The sequence below is a fragment of the Ascaphus truei genome, chromosome 6 (assembly GCF_040206685.1).
Source record: "Ascaphus truei isolate aAscTru1 chromosome 6, aAscTru1.hap1, whole genome shotgun sequence".
Taxonomy (NCBI): Eukaryota; Metazoa; Chordata; class Amphibia; order Anura; family Ascaphidae; genus Ascaphus; species Ascaphus truei.
This window is the reverse complement of record NC_134488.1, coordinates 4635842-4649813: the sequence shown is the minus strand read 5'-3', so window position 1 is coordinate 4649813 and position 13972 is coordinate 4635842. Positions and strand designations below refer to the sequence as shown.

General features: G+C 40.0%; 1 protein-coding gene across 18 annotated transcripts in view; it reads left to right on the top strand.

Annotated features, from left to right (window-relative positions):
- ARHGAP32 (Rho GTPase activating protein 32) overlaps positions 1–13972 on the top strand; it is a 516520-nt gene that overhangs the window by 428333 nt on the left and 74215 nt on the right. Inside the window, exon 1 of one of the 18 annotated variants that reach the window (XM_075603332.1) lies at positions 6637–6970. The exons of 16 other annotated variants lie outside the window; for them this stretch is intronic. The gene's annotated coding sequence lies outside the window, so the exon portion shown is untranslated. Of the gene's footprint in view, positions 1–6636; positions 6971–7045; positions 7667–13972 lie in introns of those variants that run through there. One more of the 18 variants, XM_075603333.1, reaches the window with a different exon arrangement.

Below are 13972 nucleotides of genomic sequence, written 5' to 3'. Positions count from 1 at the left end.
TTATGCCCCTTTACAAAGCATTAGTAAGACCACACCTTGAATATGGAGTACAATTTTGGGCACCAATCCTAAGAAAAGACATTATGGAACTAGAGAGAGTGCAGAGAAGACCCACCAAATTAATAAAGGGGATGGACAATCTAACTTATGAGGAGAGGCTAGCTAAATTAGATTTATTTACATTAGAAAAGAGGCGTCTAAGAGGGGATATGATAACTATATACAAATATATTCTGGGACAGTACAAGAAGCTTTTAAACGAACTCTTCATCCCACGGGCAGTACAAAGGACTCAGGGCCATCTCTTAAGGTTGGTGGAAAGGAGATTTCACCAGCAACAAAGGAAAGGGCTCTTTACAGTAAGGGCAGTTAAAATGTGGAATTCATTACCCATGGAGACTGTGATGGCAGATACAATAGATTTGTTCAAAAAAAGGTTGGACATCTTTTTAGATGGGAAAGGTATACAGGGATATACCAAATAAGTATACATGGGAAGGATGTTGATCCAGGGATTAATCCGATTGACAATTCTTGGAGTCAGGAAGGAATTTATTTTTCCCCTTATGAGATAACATTTTATGATATGACTCTGGGTTTTTTTGTTTGCCTTCCTCTGGATCAATAAGTAAGTATAGATATAGGATAAAGTATCTGTTGTCTAATTTTAGCATAGGTTGAACTTGATGGACCTACGTCTTTTTTCAACCTCATCTACTATGTAGCTATGTATGTGACCAGCAGACTTAGGGATGATTTGTTCCTGTAAAGTACACCTAGTTTTGCATAAGTTTTGGATGTCGGGGTATCAATGTGCATCCCAAATGTTAAGTGGGAGTCAAACCATATGCCCAAGTATTTAAAACTAGTAACAGGACTTAGGGTGGTATTAGCGTTGGTTCTGATCTGAAGCTCAGTCATTGGAAGTTTTAAAAATGTAGCCTGGGTCCCAAATACCATTGTTACGGTGTTTAAAATCAGTTTGTTTTGGAAAATCCAATTTTCAGGTCTCTAAAAATCAGATTGAAGTATGTGTTGAAGTTCAGAGAGGCCAGGGCTGTGTGCATATAAGATTGTGTCACCTGCATACATGTGTATTGAAGCAGTAGGAAGATCATTGATGAACACTGAGAAGAGTAGGGGCCCCAGAACAGAGTCTTGTGTGACACCACAGGTGATATCCAAGGGGTTGGAGTTAGAGCCTGAGATAGACACATGTTGGGATTATACCTGATAGGTAGGAATGAAACCAGTTTAAAGCATGCTTCTCTATTCCAGAGTACTGGAGTTTGTTAAGCAAGATTACATGATCAACAGTATCAAAAGCCTTTACAAAATCTAGGAATATTGCACCAGTGAGTTGTTCCATTCCATACTGGATTTCATTGCAAACTTTTAGCAGGGTTGTTACCGTGGAGTGTTTGGGGTGACAGCCAGATTGGAATTGGCTAGGGAAATTTGTCTTGGTATAGTAATCGCTTAATTGGAAAGGAACACATTTTTCCATGACTTTGGATAGTATTGGGAGAAGAGAGATTGGCCTGTAGTTTGAGACAGTGTTTTTGTCCCCACTTTTGAAGATTGTGACAACTCCGGCAGTTTTCCATGTCTTAGGGATTTGGCCTGCAGACAGAATAGAGTTGACTATGGAAGCAATTGGTTTGGCAATGGCTGGCGCATCAAGTCTTTGGAACTTAGATTGCAATAAGTCAGGTCCACATTGGCTGCTTAGTTTTAATTTGAGGAGTGCTTGTGTAATCTCCTCTTTGGATAGTGGGACAAATTGAAAATTGTGAGCAGTGTTGGGAGAGGGTGAAGCTATAGGGGTACTCTCAGAATGAGGTTTGTGGTTTGGGTTGCGTTTCGCTAATAAGTAAGTAATACACCCCACAAAGTAATCATTGAATGCAATGTCAGTGGGATTTGTCAGATTAATATCCTCCTTCGTGATATTACTTGGTTGTTGATGGTAGAAGGCTGGAATATATTGTTGATAACCTTCCAGAAGTTAGCTGGGTTTCATGTATTCTAGTGAAGATTGTCAGAGTAGCACAGTTTGCCTTGTGCACATGTTCCGCAGGCATCTGTAGTGATTAAGGTCCTTGGTAGTGCCAGTTACTTTGTAGCTTACCCACATGGCATGCCTTAAATGGTAGAGAGCTATAAGGTCAGTTGTAACCCATGTAAGGTGGGCCCTCCTTACTCTTATTCTGCGTAGTGGAGCATAGGTATAACTTGGGTTCAACAAAGACCTTAAACTTTAGAAAGGCAGATTTTAATAAAGTGAGGACAAATCTACAAGGAATAAATTGGGATGATGTTTTTGCAGGAAAAAATGTAGACGATAAATGGGCAGTCTTTAAAACATTGTTAGAAAAGCACACTCATCAGTGTATACCCATGGGTAATAAGTATAAAAGAAGTAAGTCAAAACCAATGTGGCTAAATAAACAGGTAGGGGAGGAAATGGACAAGAAGAGGAAGGCGTTTAGATTCTTGAAGTCACAAGGAACGGAGACATCGTATCAGAATTATAAGGAATGTAACAAAAATTGCAAAAGGGCAATTAAATTAGCAAAAATGGATTATGAAAAAAGGATTGCAATAGAAAGTAAGATCAACTCTAAACATTTCTTTAAGTACCTTAATAACAAAAAAAAAACAGAAAAGAAAATATAGGACCCTTTCAGTGTGAGATGGACAGGAAGATTATTGGAGATAAGGGAAAAAGCAGAGGTATTAAACAAGTTCTTTGCCTCTGTGTTTACCAGGGAAGAATCAAGTTCAATAGTAGCGCCACAGGAGGAAGCCACAACCTCCATATTAATGAACAATTGGTTAACTGAGGAAGAAGTTCATAGGTGGCTTGATAAAATTTAAGTAAATATGGCACCATGCCCCGATGGTATACATGCAAGAATTCTTGAGGAGCTAAATTCAGTAATAGCCAAAGCAATACATTTAATATTCAAGGACTCCATTTCCACAGGCTCAGAACCACAGCCGGGGAATTACAGACCTGTGAGTCTGACTTCAATAGTGGGGAAACTACTGTACTTGAAGGTTTAATACGGGATAATATTCAGGAATACCTAATGGGAAACAAAATTATTCGTAATAGTCGGCATGGATTTATGAAGGATAGATCATGCCAAACTAACCTTATTTGTTTCTTTGAGGAGGTAAGTAGGAAATTAGACCAAGGTAATGCTGTTGATGTGGTCTACTTAGATTTTGCAAAGGCTTTTGATACGGTTCCACAGAAGAGGTTGTTGTTCAAAATCAAGTAAATTGGACTCAGTAAAAATATATGCACCTGGATGGAAAACTGGTTAAAGGACAGACAACAGAGGGTTGGGTTCTGGTTGGGCTAAAGTGGTGAGTGGAGTACCTCAGGGATCAATACCTGGAGCCCTTCTTTTTAACTTGTTTATTAATGACCTAGAGGTTGGTATAGAGAGCAAAGTCTCCATCTTTGCTGATGACACTAAATTGTGTAAGGTAGTAGAATCAGAGCAGGATGTAATTGATCTCTAGAAAGACTTGGAGAGACTGGAAACTTGGGCAGGTAAATGGCAGATGAGGTTTAATACAGATAAATGTAAGGTTATGCATTTGGGAAGCAAGAATTAACAGGCGAATTACAAATTAAATGGGGATAGATTGGGGAATACTTGATGGAGAAGGATTTAGGAGTGCTGGTAGACAGCAGGCTTAGCAATAGTGCCCAAAGTCATGCAGTAGCTGCAAATTACAAACAAGATCTTATCTTGAATTAAACGAGCAATGGATGGAAGGGAAGTCAACATTATTATGCCTCTTTACAAAGCAGTAAGACCACACCTTGAATATGGAGTACAATTTTGGGAACCACTCCTTAGAAAAGACATTCTGGAACTAGAGAGAGTGCAGAGAAGAACCACCAAATTAATAAAGGGGATGGACAATCTAATTTATGAGGAGATGCTAGCTACATTAGATTTACTTACATTAGAAAAGAGGCGTCTAAGAGGGGATATGATAACTATATCAAATATATTTGGGGACAGTACAAGGAGATTTGAAAGAACTATTTATCCCAAGGACAATACAAAGGACTCGGGGTCATCCCTTACGGTTGGAGGAAAGGAGATTTCACCAGCAACAAAGGAAAGGGCTATTTACAGTAAGGGCAGTTAACATGTGGAATTCCTTACCCATGGAAACTGTGATGGCAGATACAAAAGATTTGTTCAATAAAAGGTTGGACATCTTTTTAGAAAGGAAAGGTATACAGGGATATACCAAATAAGTAAACATGAGAAGGATGTTGATCTAGTTATTAATCTGATTGCCAATTCTAAGAGTCAGGAAGGAATTTATTTTCCCTCGTGAGATATCATTGGATGATATGACTCTGGGGTTTTTTGTTTGCCTTCCTCTGCATCAATATACTGTAAGTATAGATATAGGATAAAGTATCTGTTGTCTAAATTTAGCACAGGTTGAACTTGATGGACACATGTCTTTTTTCAACCTCATCTGCTATGTAAGTATGTAACAAATGTATTGAAAAATTACTAAATCCTTAACAATTAATTAAAAAATAAATAATTTACATCACTCACATATTTTCACATATTTGTAGGAAAGGCAATATGCGATGAGCTATTGAAAAAAAAATGTAGAATTGTGGGATGAGAATCACTCATGTAAATTCAGACAATATTTGTTACACAGTGGTGTTATTATGCTCAAAGCAAAGCCTATAAAGCCTGAAAAATAGATTTTCTTGAACTTACAAACCTAGAAACACTAAAATATAATGAACATAATGTCAAAATACTGGAAGTGCACTTGATGAACACGGCGTATATCTCCCAAGTGGCAAAGAGTTCAGGTTATTAAAGATGATTTAGGTTGTTTTATAAAATTGTTTCATTCGTGTAAAGTATATATCTTTATAATTTCTTATTGTTTGGTTGGGGTAATTATAATTTTTTTATTGTTTTGACTGACTTGTTCTGTATTTTCCTTTTTCACGTTGAAAGTGCAGGAATCTACATTTGTAATGGGGAGAAGGGAAGGTGGGGGGGGGGGGCGAGCAAGCAGAGAATTTTTCTTGGTGTAACAGGAAGATTTTATCACCATTTATGTTTTAGTTTGACTTGTTTGCATACTGATACATTTGACATTTTCCTTTCTCTGTGGTCTGCTGAATTCAAGTGTAACATGGTATGTCTATTCTACCTGTCTTTCCCCCTGCTATGTCAGTCCCTAATTAGTTCAGGGCATTAACAGGTTAATGAGTGGGCTTTTGTCCCCCCTGCAGGCTCCTCTGTGATGGACAGAGGTGAGGTGGTGACTCATGGCCTGGGTAAGCCTATCAGTATAGGTCTAGGCCCTGAGCCCACCCCCTCTGAACCCTAATCAGGGGAGTATCCAAATGTAGTCTTCAGTCTTGCTCTGGAGAGAAAGAAGAGAGCAGGGGATGTTAGTCTCTCCCATTGCGAGGATGAGCTGGTCCACCACAGGCGCAGGCCTTTGGGAACATCAAGACTCATTGCCCCTACTATCAGGGTAGGCACCCTCGAAGTCTGGGACTTCAAAGACCGTACCGCACTGTAGAAAGAGTTGTAATGGCTGTATACCATGGTGTTAATAAAGGATCCTGGTTCTACTATATTCCCCTGTCTGAGTGTCAGTCATTGGACAGGGGGGGAGAAGAATGCTGTGGTGGGGGCTGATATTCCGGAGCACCCTGGATCCCACTACAGCTGGAGGCGCTGAGTACCCGAGAAAAACTACCTTATTAGAACCCAAAAGCCTGTCTCAACAACAACGCAGACAGCTCAAGATCTCCTGCTCCCTACAGGTAGTGCACCACACAAATAGCGTGGACTAAAATTTCCCAGAGAAGGGGGGAAACAGGGCTACACAAGTATATCAGCAATTCATGTTTCTCGGTTTCACTAATGATGGCTTCATAATTTCAAACCTTTTTGAAATACAGTACTGATACTTGTCCGATGTTTTTTCTTTAAAGGTATCAATCGGCTACATCTAACCCAGCGGGGCGCAAGACTGCCTGCCGGGGGCGCGCTTCCTGAAGGCACTTAAATTAAGTGCCGGAGGAGCTGCAGGGCCTCTGTAAACCTTTACTTACCTTGGCTCCACACGCGTCGCCATGTGACGTCACGTTGCTATGGCAACGTGACATGATGCTGGAACCGAGGTGAGGGGGGGCGCGGGGGTGGGGTGACCGCCAGCAGGGGGGCGCAGGGGAAAAAGTTTGTGCACCCCTAATCTAACCTATTAAACATGCCACCAGCCTCAGTTCACTTTGGTCTTAGAAGGACTGCCTACGTAAGCACACTAGAAATCATAAAGTTTAACCCCTACACTGCCAGTGTGACAAAGTTCGAAGTCCAGTTCTGTAGATAGCAGATTAAAGCACAAGGTAGTAAAAATGCACCAATGTTTGGCAGGTGTTTATTGCATTAGTGTGTTTGAGGGCATTCAAGTCCGTCTTGCTACACGTGGGTTCAACTGATATTTGTCACTTTGTATTGAAAAGGGAGAGAGATAATGGAATGAGAGAACAGAGGGCAAAGGAGGGGGGGAGGGAGCGCAGACAATGCACCTGGTATGTAAATGAGACAGTGAAGGGCAGGATTCTGAATTGGAGGTGTGACAGGGGCTGGCTTAGAAGGGAGGAAATCCATTCTCAGCATGGGTTTGGGAGGAGCGTTTACCTGAGATGGAGGATGTTTCAGAGGAGGAGGAGTGCTTCTGGGGAGAGAGCCCTTTTTACTCTGCAAAACAAGAAAATGGTGTGCACGTAGTGATCCAAGCGGGAGAGGAGCCAAAGATCTAAGGAAATTGAGAGAGGATCTAGAAGACTGAGAGGCATAAGGAGAAAGTGTGAGAAGTATTGAAAAAGATTGGAGGTGTGAAAGACGCACTGGAGAAACGTGAGAGGAAGATTGAGGTATGGTTAGAGAGTAAGAGTATGACAACCCTGTAGAGATTAATAGAATAAGTATAAGGGGATCAGGAAATTTAAAAATTAGTGATTTATTGAGCCTTTGGGTGTAAATGAAGAGGCAGTGAGAGGCACCAAAAGACACAGACACAGAAGAATTTCAGATTGGGGATGGAGAGTTTGAGTGTCTGAGAAGGGGCAGAGAGAGGTAAGAAGTGAGATACAGATTGTTTTGTGATTTTAGTGAGGCACAGAAGCAATGTGAGAGAGAAATAGAGAGTATGTAAAAAGTGCATATGAGCATTATAAAGTGAGTGATGCATCAGAGCATCACAGAGAGATTGTGAGGGGGTTCAGAGTGTGTCTGCTTCACAGAGTGCCAGAGCCAGATAGTAACTGGTTTCGACAGTGTAAAAGAGTTGTTTGAGGTTGTCAAAAAGGTGGGTGAGGAGTGTGAGTCAGGCAGAGATTGTGGGGCGTGTAACAGACACAGAGAGTAAGGAGTATCCGAAATGGTGAAGATAGTTAAAGGCATAGTGCGGACAAGTGTGAATATATTTAGCAGGGTAAAAAACAGAAAGGTATGTTTGCGAATCCGATAGTGTAAAGTCCATTCTAATTTAACTGGCGAGCCTTGGGATATTTATTCTGAAAAAGGATTTCGATTTATTTTCTGGCTTTTGCTCACATCGACAGAACTAGGTAAGACTTGCTATCTTAATGAAATATAACTAAAATAAGGATCCTTCCTGTTGTATAATTCCCGGTAATCACCAGGCATAGATCACAGCTTGGAAAATGGAGAGAATTTGGTGATAACTCCACTCACTCAATTCTAGAGTTTAATTGTAGTGATGTTTATAAAGTGCTGTTAAAGCACATCAAGGCTAGATGAAACAGCAACATATTGTATAGCATGTGCATCGCTGGCAGCAAAACGGTTAAAGCAGCAAGCCAGTCTTTTTTTAGTGAGAGAGAAAAGGGAATTCTGATCAAATAAACCTCAGGTTTCACTTTTACAATGTCTTGAGAATCTGGATACAGCCAGCCTGAGCTTTTATTGTTGATCAGCTCAGTCATTCAACTCCTCCATTCCACCCCCATCACTCAAGAAGGCTCAGAGATGTCTTTATGTTGGCATACAGTCCGTGATTGTTATCAGCATTAGATAAGCTGCTCTTTAAGCAAGAAAAAGGATTCTAGGTTTCAGTTACTTCAACTTATTTACCAGCTTTGCTTTTAAGAAGCACATATAGTTTAATTATAAGCTATGTGTGTGTGACCAAGGATCATTATTACCCAAGCCAAGGACAGTTACTTTAAATATTCATCAATTATCTTGTAGATTTTCTTTGCTGATCGTGCAGTCATTTAATTTTAGTATAAGATTGTACCGATTTGCTTCTTCCACTGTGCTTTTAACATTGTTGTTGTGAATAAATACCAGCGGGTTAGTGCTGGCACCTACTAAGCTTGCATTTGATCTTTTTCTTCGAGTGCCGGGATTAAGCTAGTTTTACGACACGTTTTACGTAGTGTGACGAGACACCTGGCTTCTGAATGATTTTATTGTTTGTGCTTTTCCTACTTCTGGTTTTGTAATAGAAAGGGAGTTTCTACATTTCCAGGCACAGGCCACAAGTCCAGCAGTATAGTGCAGGTATGCATTAGCTACAACTATGCCCGTCACACTTTGCAAAGTTACAACGAGGGGGCTACTTGGCAAAGACTGTAGGGCTAGAGGTATTATATGATAGAAAGCACACACTTTAGTGATGATTGATGCACATGTCTTTCTTTTGGGAATCATAATCTTTGTCATCCTGTAGAGAAAGTGAGACCATGCTATATAATAGGATAAAACACAACATTGCCTTTACCAAATGGTTACAGGTTTCGCCCACCTTATATTTTCAATACCCTTTTCTTTGCTTTTTTCTTTAAGTGAAGTAAATATGATTCCAGCTTAAAGTGTAGAGCAATCTGTATCTTTTTCCAGATATGGTACAAGAGCCAGTGTCCATGTGGCCCTTTTGCCGTACCAAATGATGATGTTGAAATAATGTATATACTGTATGTTTACAGCCCATGAATTGTTATTGCATTAATATTTTGGACAAGCACTTATTAATGTGTAATATTGATGTGTCCATGTTATCTTGCTCTCACATATTATGTTCTCCACTTCTACTTGTTTCCTTGTCCCAGCATTTGTGCCCCTACATATATTTCTGCCCTCTTGCTTGCCCCCCTAAGTTGGAGTGGTCAAGAGCTTTGCCTATAAATGTGGTCTTTGAGCTGGCCCACACATACAGGTATTTCACGATTGGTGCAGATTTAAAGGAACGTGAAATACAAATATGCAGATCCACATCAACTGCTTATGTCGGGGAGCACAGAGCCACCATTAAAAGTGGATATTCTATTATTGAGTGGGTGTCACATTTAAATGATAGAGATGTAGTCAGTATTTCACAGCAGTCTTTGTGTGTTTGTCATGCAATCATCTGTTCAATCGTGTGTTAATGATGAACACTGTTTTGGATATGGTCCAATCACGGTATATATTGTGTACATTTGTAAATCTTTAATATTTTAAGGTATTGGTTAATCTTATCTCAAAAGTGAGGTGTTCATTTAATTGATTTATGGATTTGTAGCCTTGTATAATCTTGTCAGTTGCCTCTAGTTTGTTGGAATTATTTTTAGGTCAGCTGGGGAATTACACCTCTTCTAGGTTATGAAAAACAAGCTCCTGCTTTCCAGTTTTTGATGCCCATGTGAGCCTGGGTGTGTGTAGTGTCAGTGAATGAATATATTGCCCTGCCTGTGACGCCCCACCCTCTTAATTACACATAGTAATACCATGTGCACAGGGAGAGGCTGCCATTTATAGGCTGCCCTGAACATGAAATTAATTTATAAGCTTTCATTACTTAAACATGTAGCAGATGGACAGCTAGGGCTCCGCTCAGTTATTTGGACACATTTTCAAATTCATAGCTAAATGAGAATTAAGGTGGCTATTAATCAGCATCTGTGATTGAGGGGCTAAAATGATGTTGCTTTTCAGATCTGTATTTTATAATAGATGATGTATAGTTTAGCTGTTAGTAGAAATTGGCAGGTTTACCCAGTGATGCTTTATGTATGTACTTTGTTGAATATAATCCCATAATGTCTCGAGTTAGCGCAGAAATCGTTGATTTTGTGTTGCGATCAGGTCAGGTTACCACGTAATCAAACTCCTTAACGCAAATTGTACTGCTTGTGTAAATGTAGGACCCAATTGGAAATATTTTTCAAGGTTATGCATGTTTTCTCAAGTTTATAGCATAGTACTTCAAACAGAGGATTTTCTGTCTACTTCCTCTCTCTTTGTGGATTCACAGAGAGAATTGTGTTTAGTGACTATGTATGTATGTGTATATATGTGTATATATGTATATGTATATGTATATGTATGTACCTTGAGAAAGGTCCCACTGGGGGACCGAGACGTCGGTTTTTGTGTCTTCTATCAAATATAGAAAATTTTTGATTTACTTGCCTGCGTGCTGTCCCTTGATGTCGTGTTGCAACCGGTATCGTATGGTCTATATATATATATATATGTGTGTGTGTGTGTGTGTGTGTGTGTATATATATATATATATGTGTATATATATATCAGTACTGTGTTAGCCGAGCTTTAATAATCAAAAAATAATAGACGACACCGTACTGTGGCTAACGAAATGCTTTTATTTGTTCAAGATTTCGAGATACACTGATCTCTTCTTTCGGCGATGTTACATTGAATAAAGCCGGCATGGGATTTACTCAAAAACAGTGCATCTTGGAATGTGACTAGAGCCCATCCCTCCCCCTGTGTAGTGTGCGATTTATGACTTGAGGTGTTAAAAAGTCCCTGAATGTGAGGGATGTAAGAGAGTGTGTGTATGTAAATATAAATAAATAAAGAGCCCACAATGTATACAGCTCTTTACAAAAGATGTGTGTGGAGTGGAAGTGTAGACGTAAGTGTGGAAATGTGAGAGGGTGGTGCATTAATCAAAGTGTGTGTAGATACTATGTGGTCCCTATTGGTATATTGAGATGGAATTACTTAGAGTATGTGTAGGAAACAGTTGTGTGTGCATACATATAGCTCAGTATGTATAGACATGACCTTTAGCTAAATATATATGGTCACATATAACCCACATCTAGAAGCCCTACGCAAGATCGCCAGGGAACTACAACCCATTCCCCAGGAAGATACAAGACTGCAACATGTCTTCCCTGAAATACCCTTATTATCATACAGACAACCTCAATCTCAAGAAAATGATGGTGAGGAGTAAAGTATTCAACAGTACAACTGAATGTGGGACAAGACCATGCCAGGACGCAAGATGCAAAACCTGCACAATGCTCCACAAAATGTTCCACACAGCGGGCACAATACAAATACCACACAGGAATCTGGAGTACAAAATCAGAGGAAGGTTCACCTGTTTCTCCAACAATGTTGTGTACCTCATCATGTGCATGAAATGCCCAGGGGGCTGCTACTACATAGGTGAGACGGGACAGGGGCTAAACAAGAGAATGAATCTGCATCACATGAATCTGCATCACACGCGGAACAAGAGACAGTCCTGTCGGCGAACATTTCTCTGACTCTGGCCACAACGGTGGCCATACTCGAAGGCAATTTTAGAACACCGAAAGAGAGACGGTTGCATGAATACAAGTTTATGCAACTGTTCGGGACACTTAGCGATGGCCTAAACCGAGACCGAAGTTTTATGAGTCACTACTGACACGTGCGAACTCTCTTCCCATGAGTGCTAAAGGCCATGTCTAGACATACTGTGCTATATGTATGCACACACAGCTGTCTCTTACACATGCAAATACTCTGTAATTCCAACCCCATATACCAATAGGGACCACATAGTATCTACACACATTTTTAGTAATGCTTCAGCCTCTTACATTTACTCACCTACCCGCACCATTGATATACACGCCCACTCCACACACCTTTTGTAAAGCGCTGTATACACTGTGGGCTCTTTACCAATTTATATTTACATACATACATACATACATACATACACACACACCCACACACACACTCTTACATCACTAACATTCAGGGACTATTTAACACCTCTAGTCATAAATTGTATACTACACCGCGGGGGGCGGGGAGGTGTTAGACTTCAGTCACAGATAACATTCCTAAGTATAAGTTTTTAAGTTTAACCTTGCTGCTTTATTCAATGTACCATCGCCGGAAGAAGAGATCAGTGTATCTCGAATGCTCGCACAAATAAAAGAATTTAGTTAGCCACAGAGCGGTATCGTCTATTCATTTCTTATTATTAAAGCTTGGCTAACACAGTGTGTGTGTATATATCTATATATCTATATATCTCGAGAGAGTGAGAAAGAGAGAATAAAAATAAAAACCATAGCGTAATATGACATTTATTGGGGAAGGAGAGTATGAACAAGGGGATCAAATAAAATTGAAACAAGCATTTGTGCATCATATCACCGCCAACGATGTAGGAGGACTGTCCCAAGACTGTATCAAAGCTCCTCCAGATTTGAATCGCATGTCGCAAGATAGGGAATACCCTTGATAAAGGTGGATCCCTTCACAGCTACCAGCCATGAGAATAAACACGGCACTATCCGGCCACGATCGTGTCTCAAATTTATGACGTAAGGCCGGGTGTCGCATGCTTCCTAACGTGTTTTGTCACTATCAGCGACTTCTTCAGAGGGTTTATGGGTAGCGTCATGCCTCTGCGTCTGAAGTACTCCCCCGTCGTTAAGCTCAACACTATTTAGCCAATAAGGCTGCCTGACAACCATAAAACAATGGTCATTCACGGTTTGAAAGGCCAATAAAGGGATATGGATGTAGGGGAATGAGTGAATGCACAAAAAAATATAATATACTGTTTAAATATATATATATACCACCAAAAGAAAAAAAGACCCTCACATACAGCACTCAGACGTATCAAAAATAATACCAAAGTAGTTTTAATCCATTAAATAATCCAAAATAAATACAAACACATAATAATACATTCTAACATAACACACATGGAAAACTGACTAAAAAACCTGCCTGCAAAACTCAATATAAAAAGGACAAATAAATAGGACTGTCAAAATAAATAAAAAAGGGAAAAATAAATCTCTATATATTAAACCACAATGGGGACAAAGTACCCAGTGTGATTGCATCCGTTCGGTCATGAACTAAGAGGTTAACTAAATACCTATAACTAATAGCAGTACTAATATGGCTAATAATGAAGCCACTAATGAGAAAAAAGGGAACAGCCTTGTAAACGCATAAATCACACGTCCAAGGTAATACTCATGTCCTAACGAATGCATGCAAAGAAACGTGTGTAAAATGAATAATATCCCCTAAGAGGCTATTATTACTGTAGGCTGCAAACGCAACCTAAAGAGAGGTGAAATTACACGTGGGGCACAGAGGAATAATATCACAAATGTCCTAAAGTATGAAGCCTCTATGTGATAATGCACTATAGAGATAGCAGTCCAATGACTGATATGACACACATAAGGACAGCCATAGTCAGCATGACAGGAATACTCAGCCCATCAATGCACAGAAGAGAAGGCTTCCGTGTGCAAAACGATGTAAAGTGTGTCCAGCAATGGTAACCCCAAATGAGGTGCAGAAAAAAACAGCGTACAAACAAAGTCTTTGAATAGAGAAAGATGTCCAAAATAGAGCAGCAGGAGGCGTCCGTCAAAACCACTAACGCGTTTCGCCCTACTGGGCTTCTTCCCAGAGTGGTAAAGTTGCGTTGAAACAGCCCTGTCTTTAAGGGAAATCCAAATGATAACGCCAGTTTTGTGCAACTCCAAATCTCCAATTACCAAGCAGGACAACAAATCGCACTTGCTCAGACGCACGCACACAGATGATTGGGACCTCCGCACAGCTGAAGCCCCGCTTTT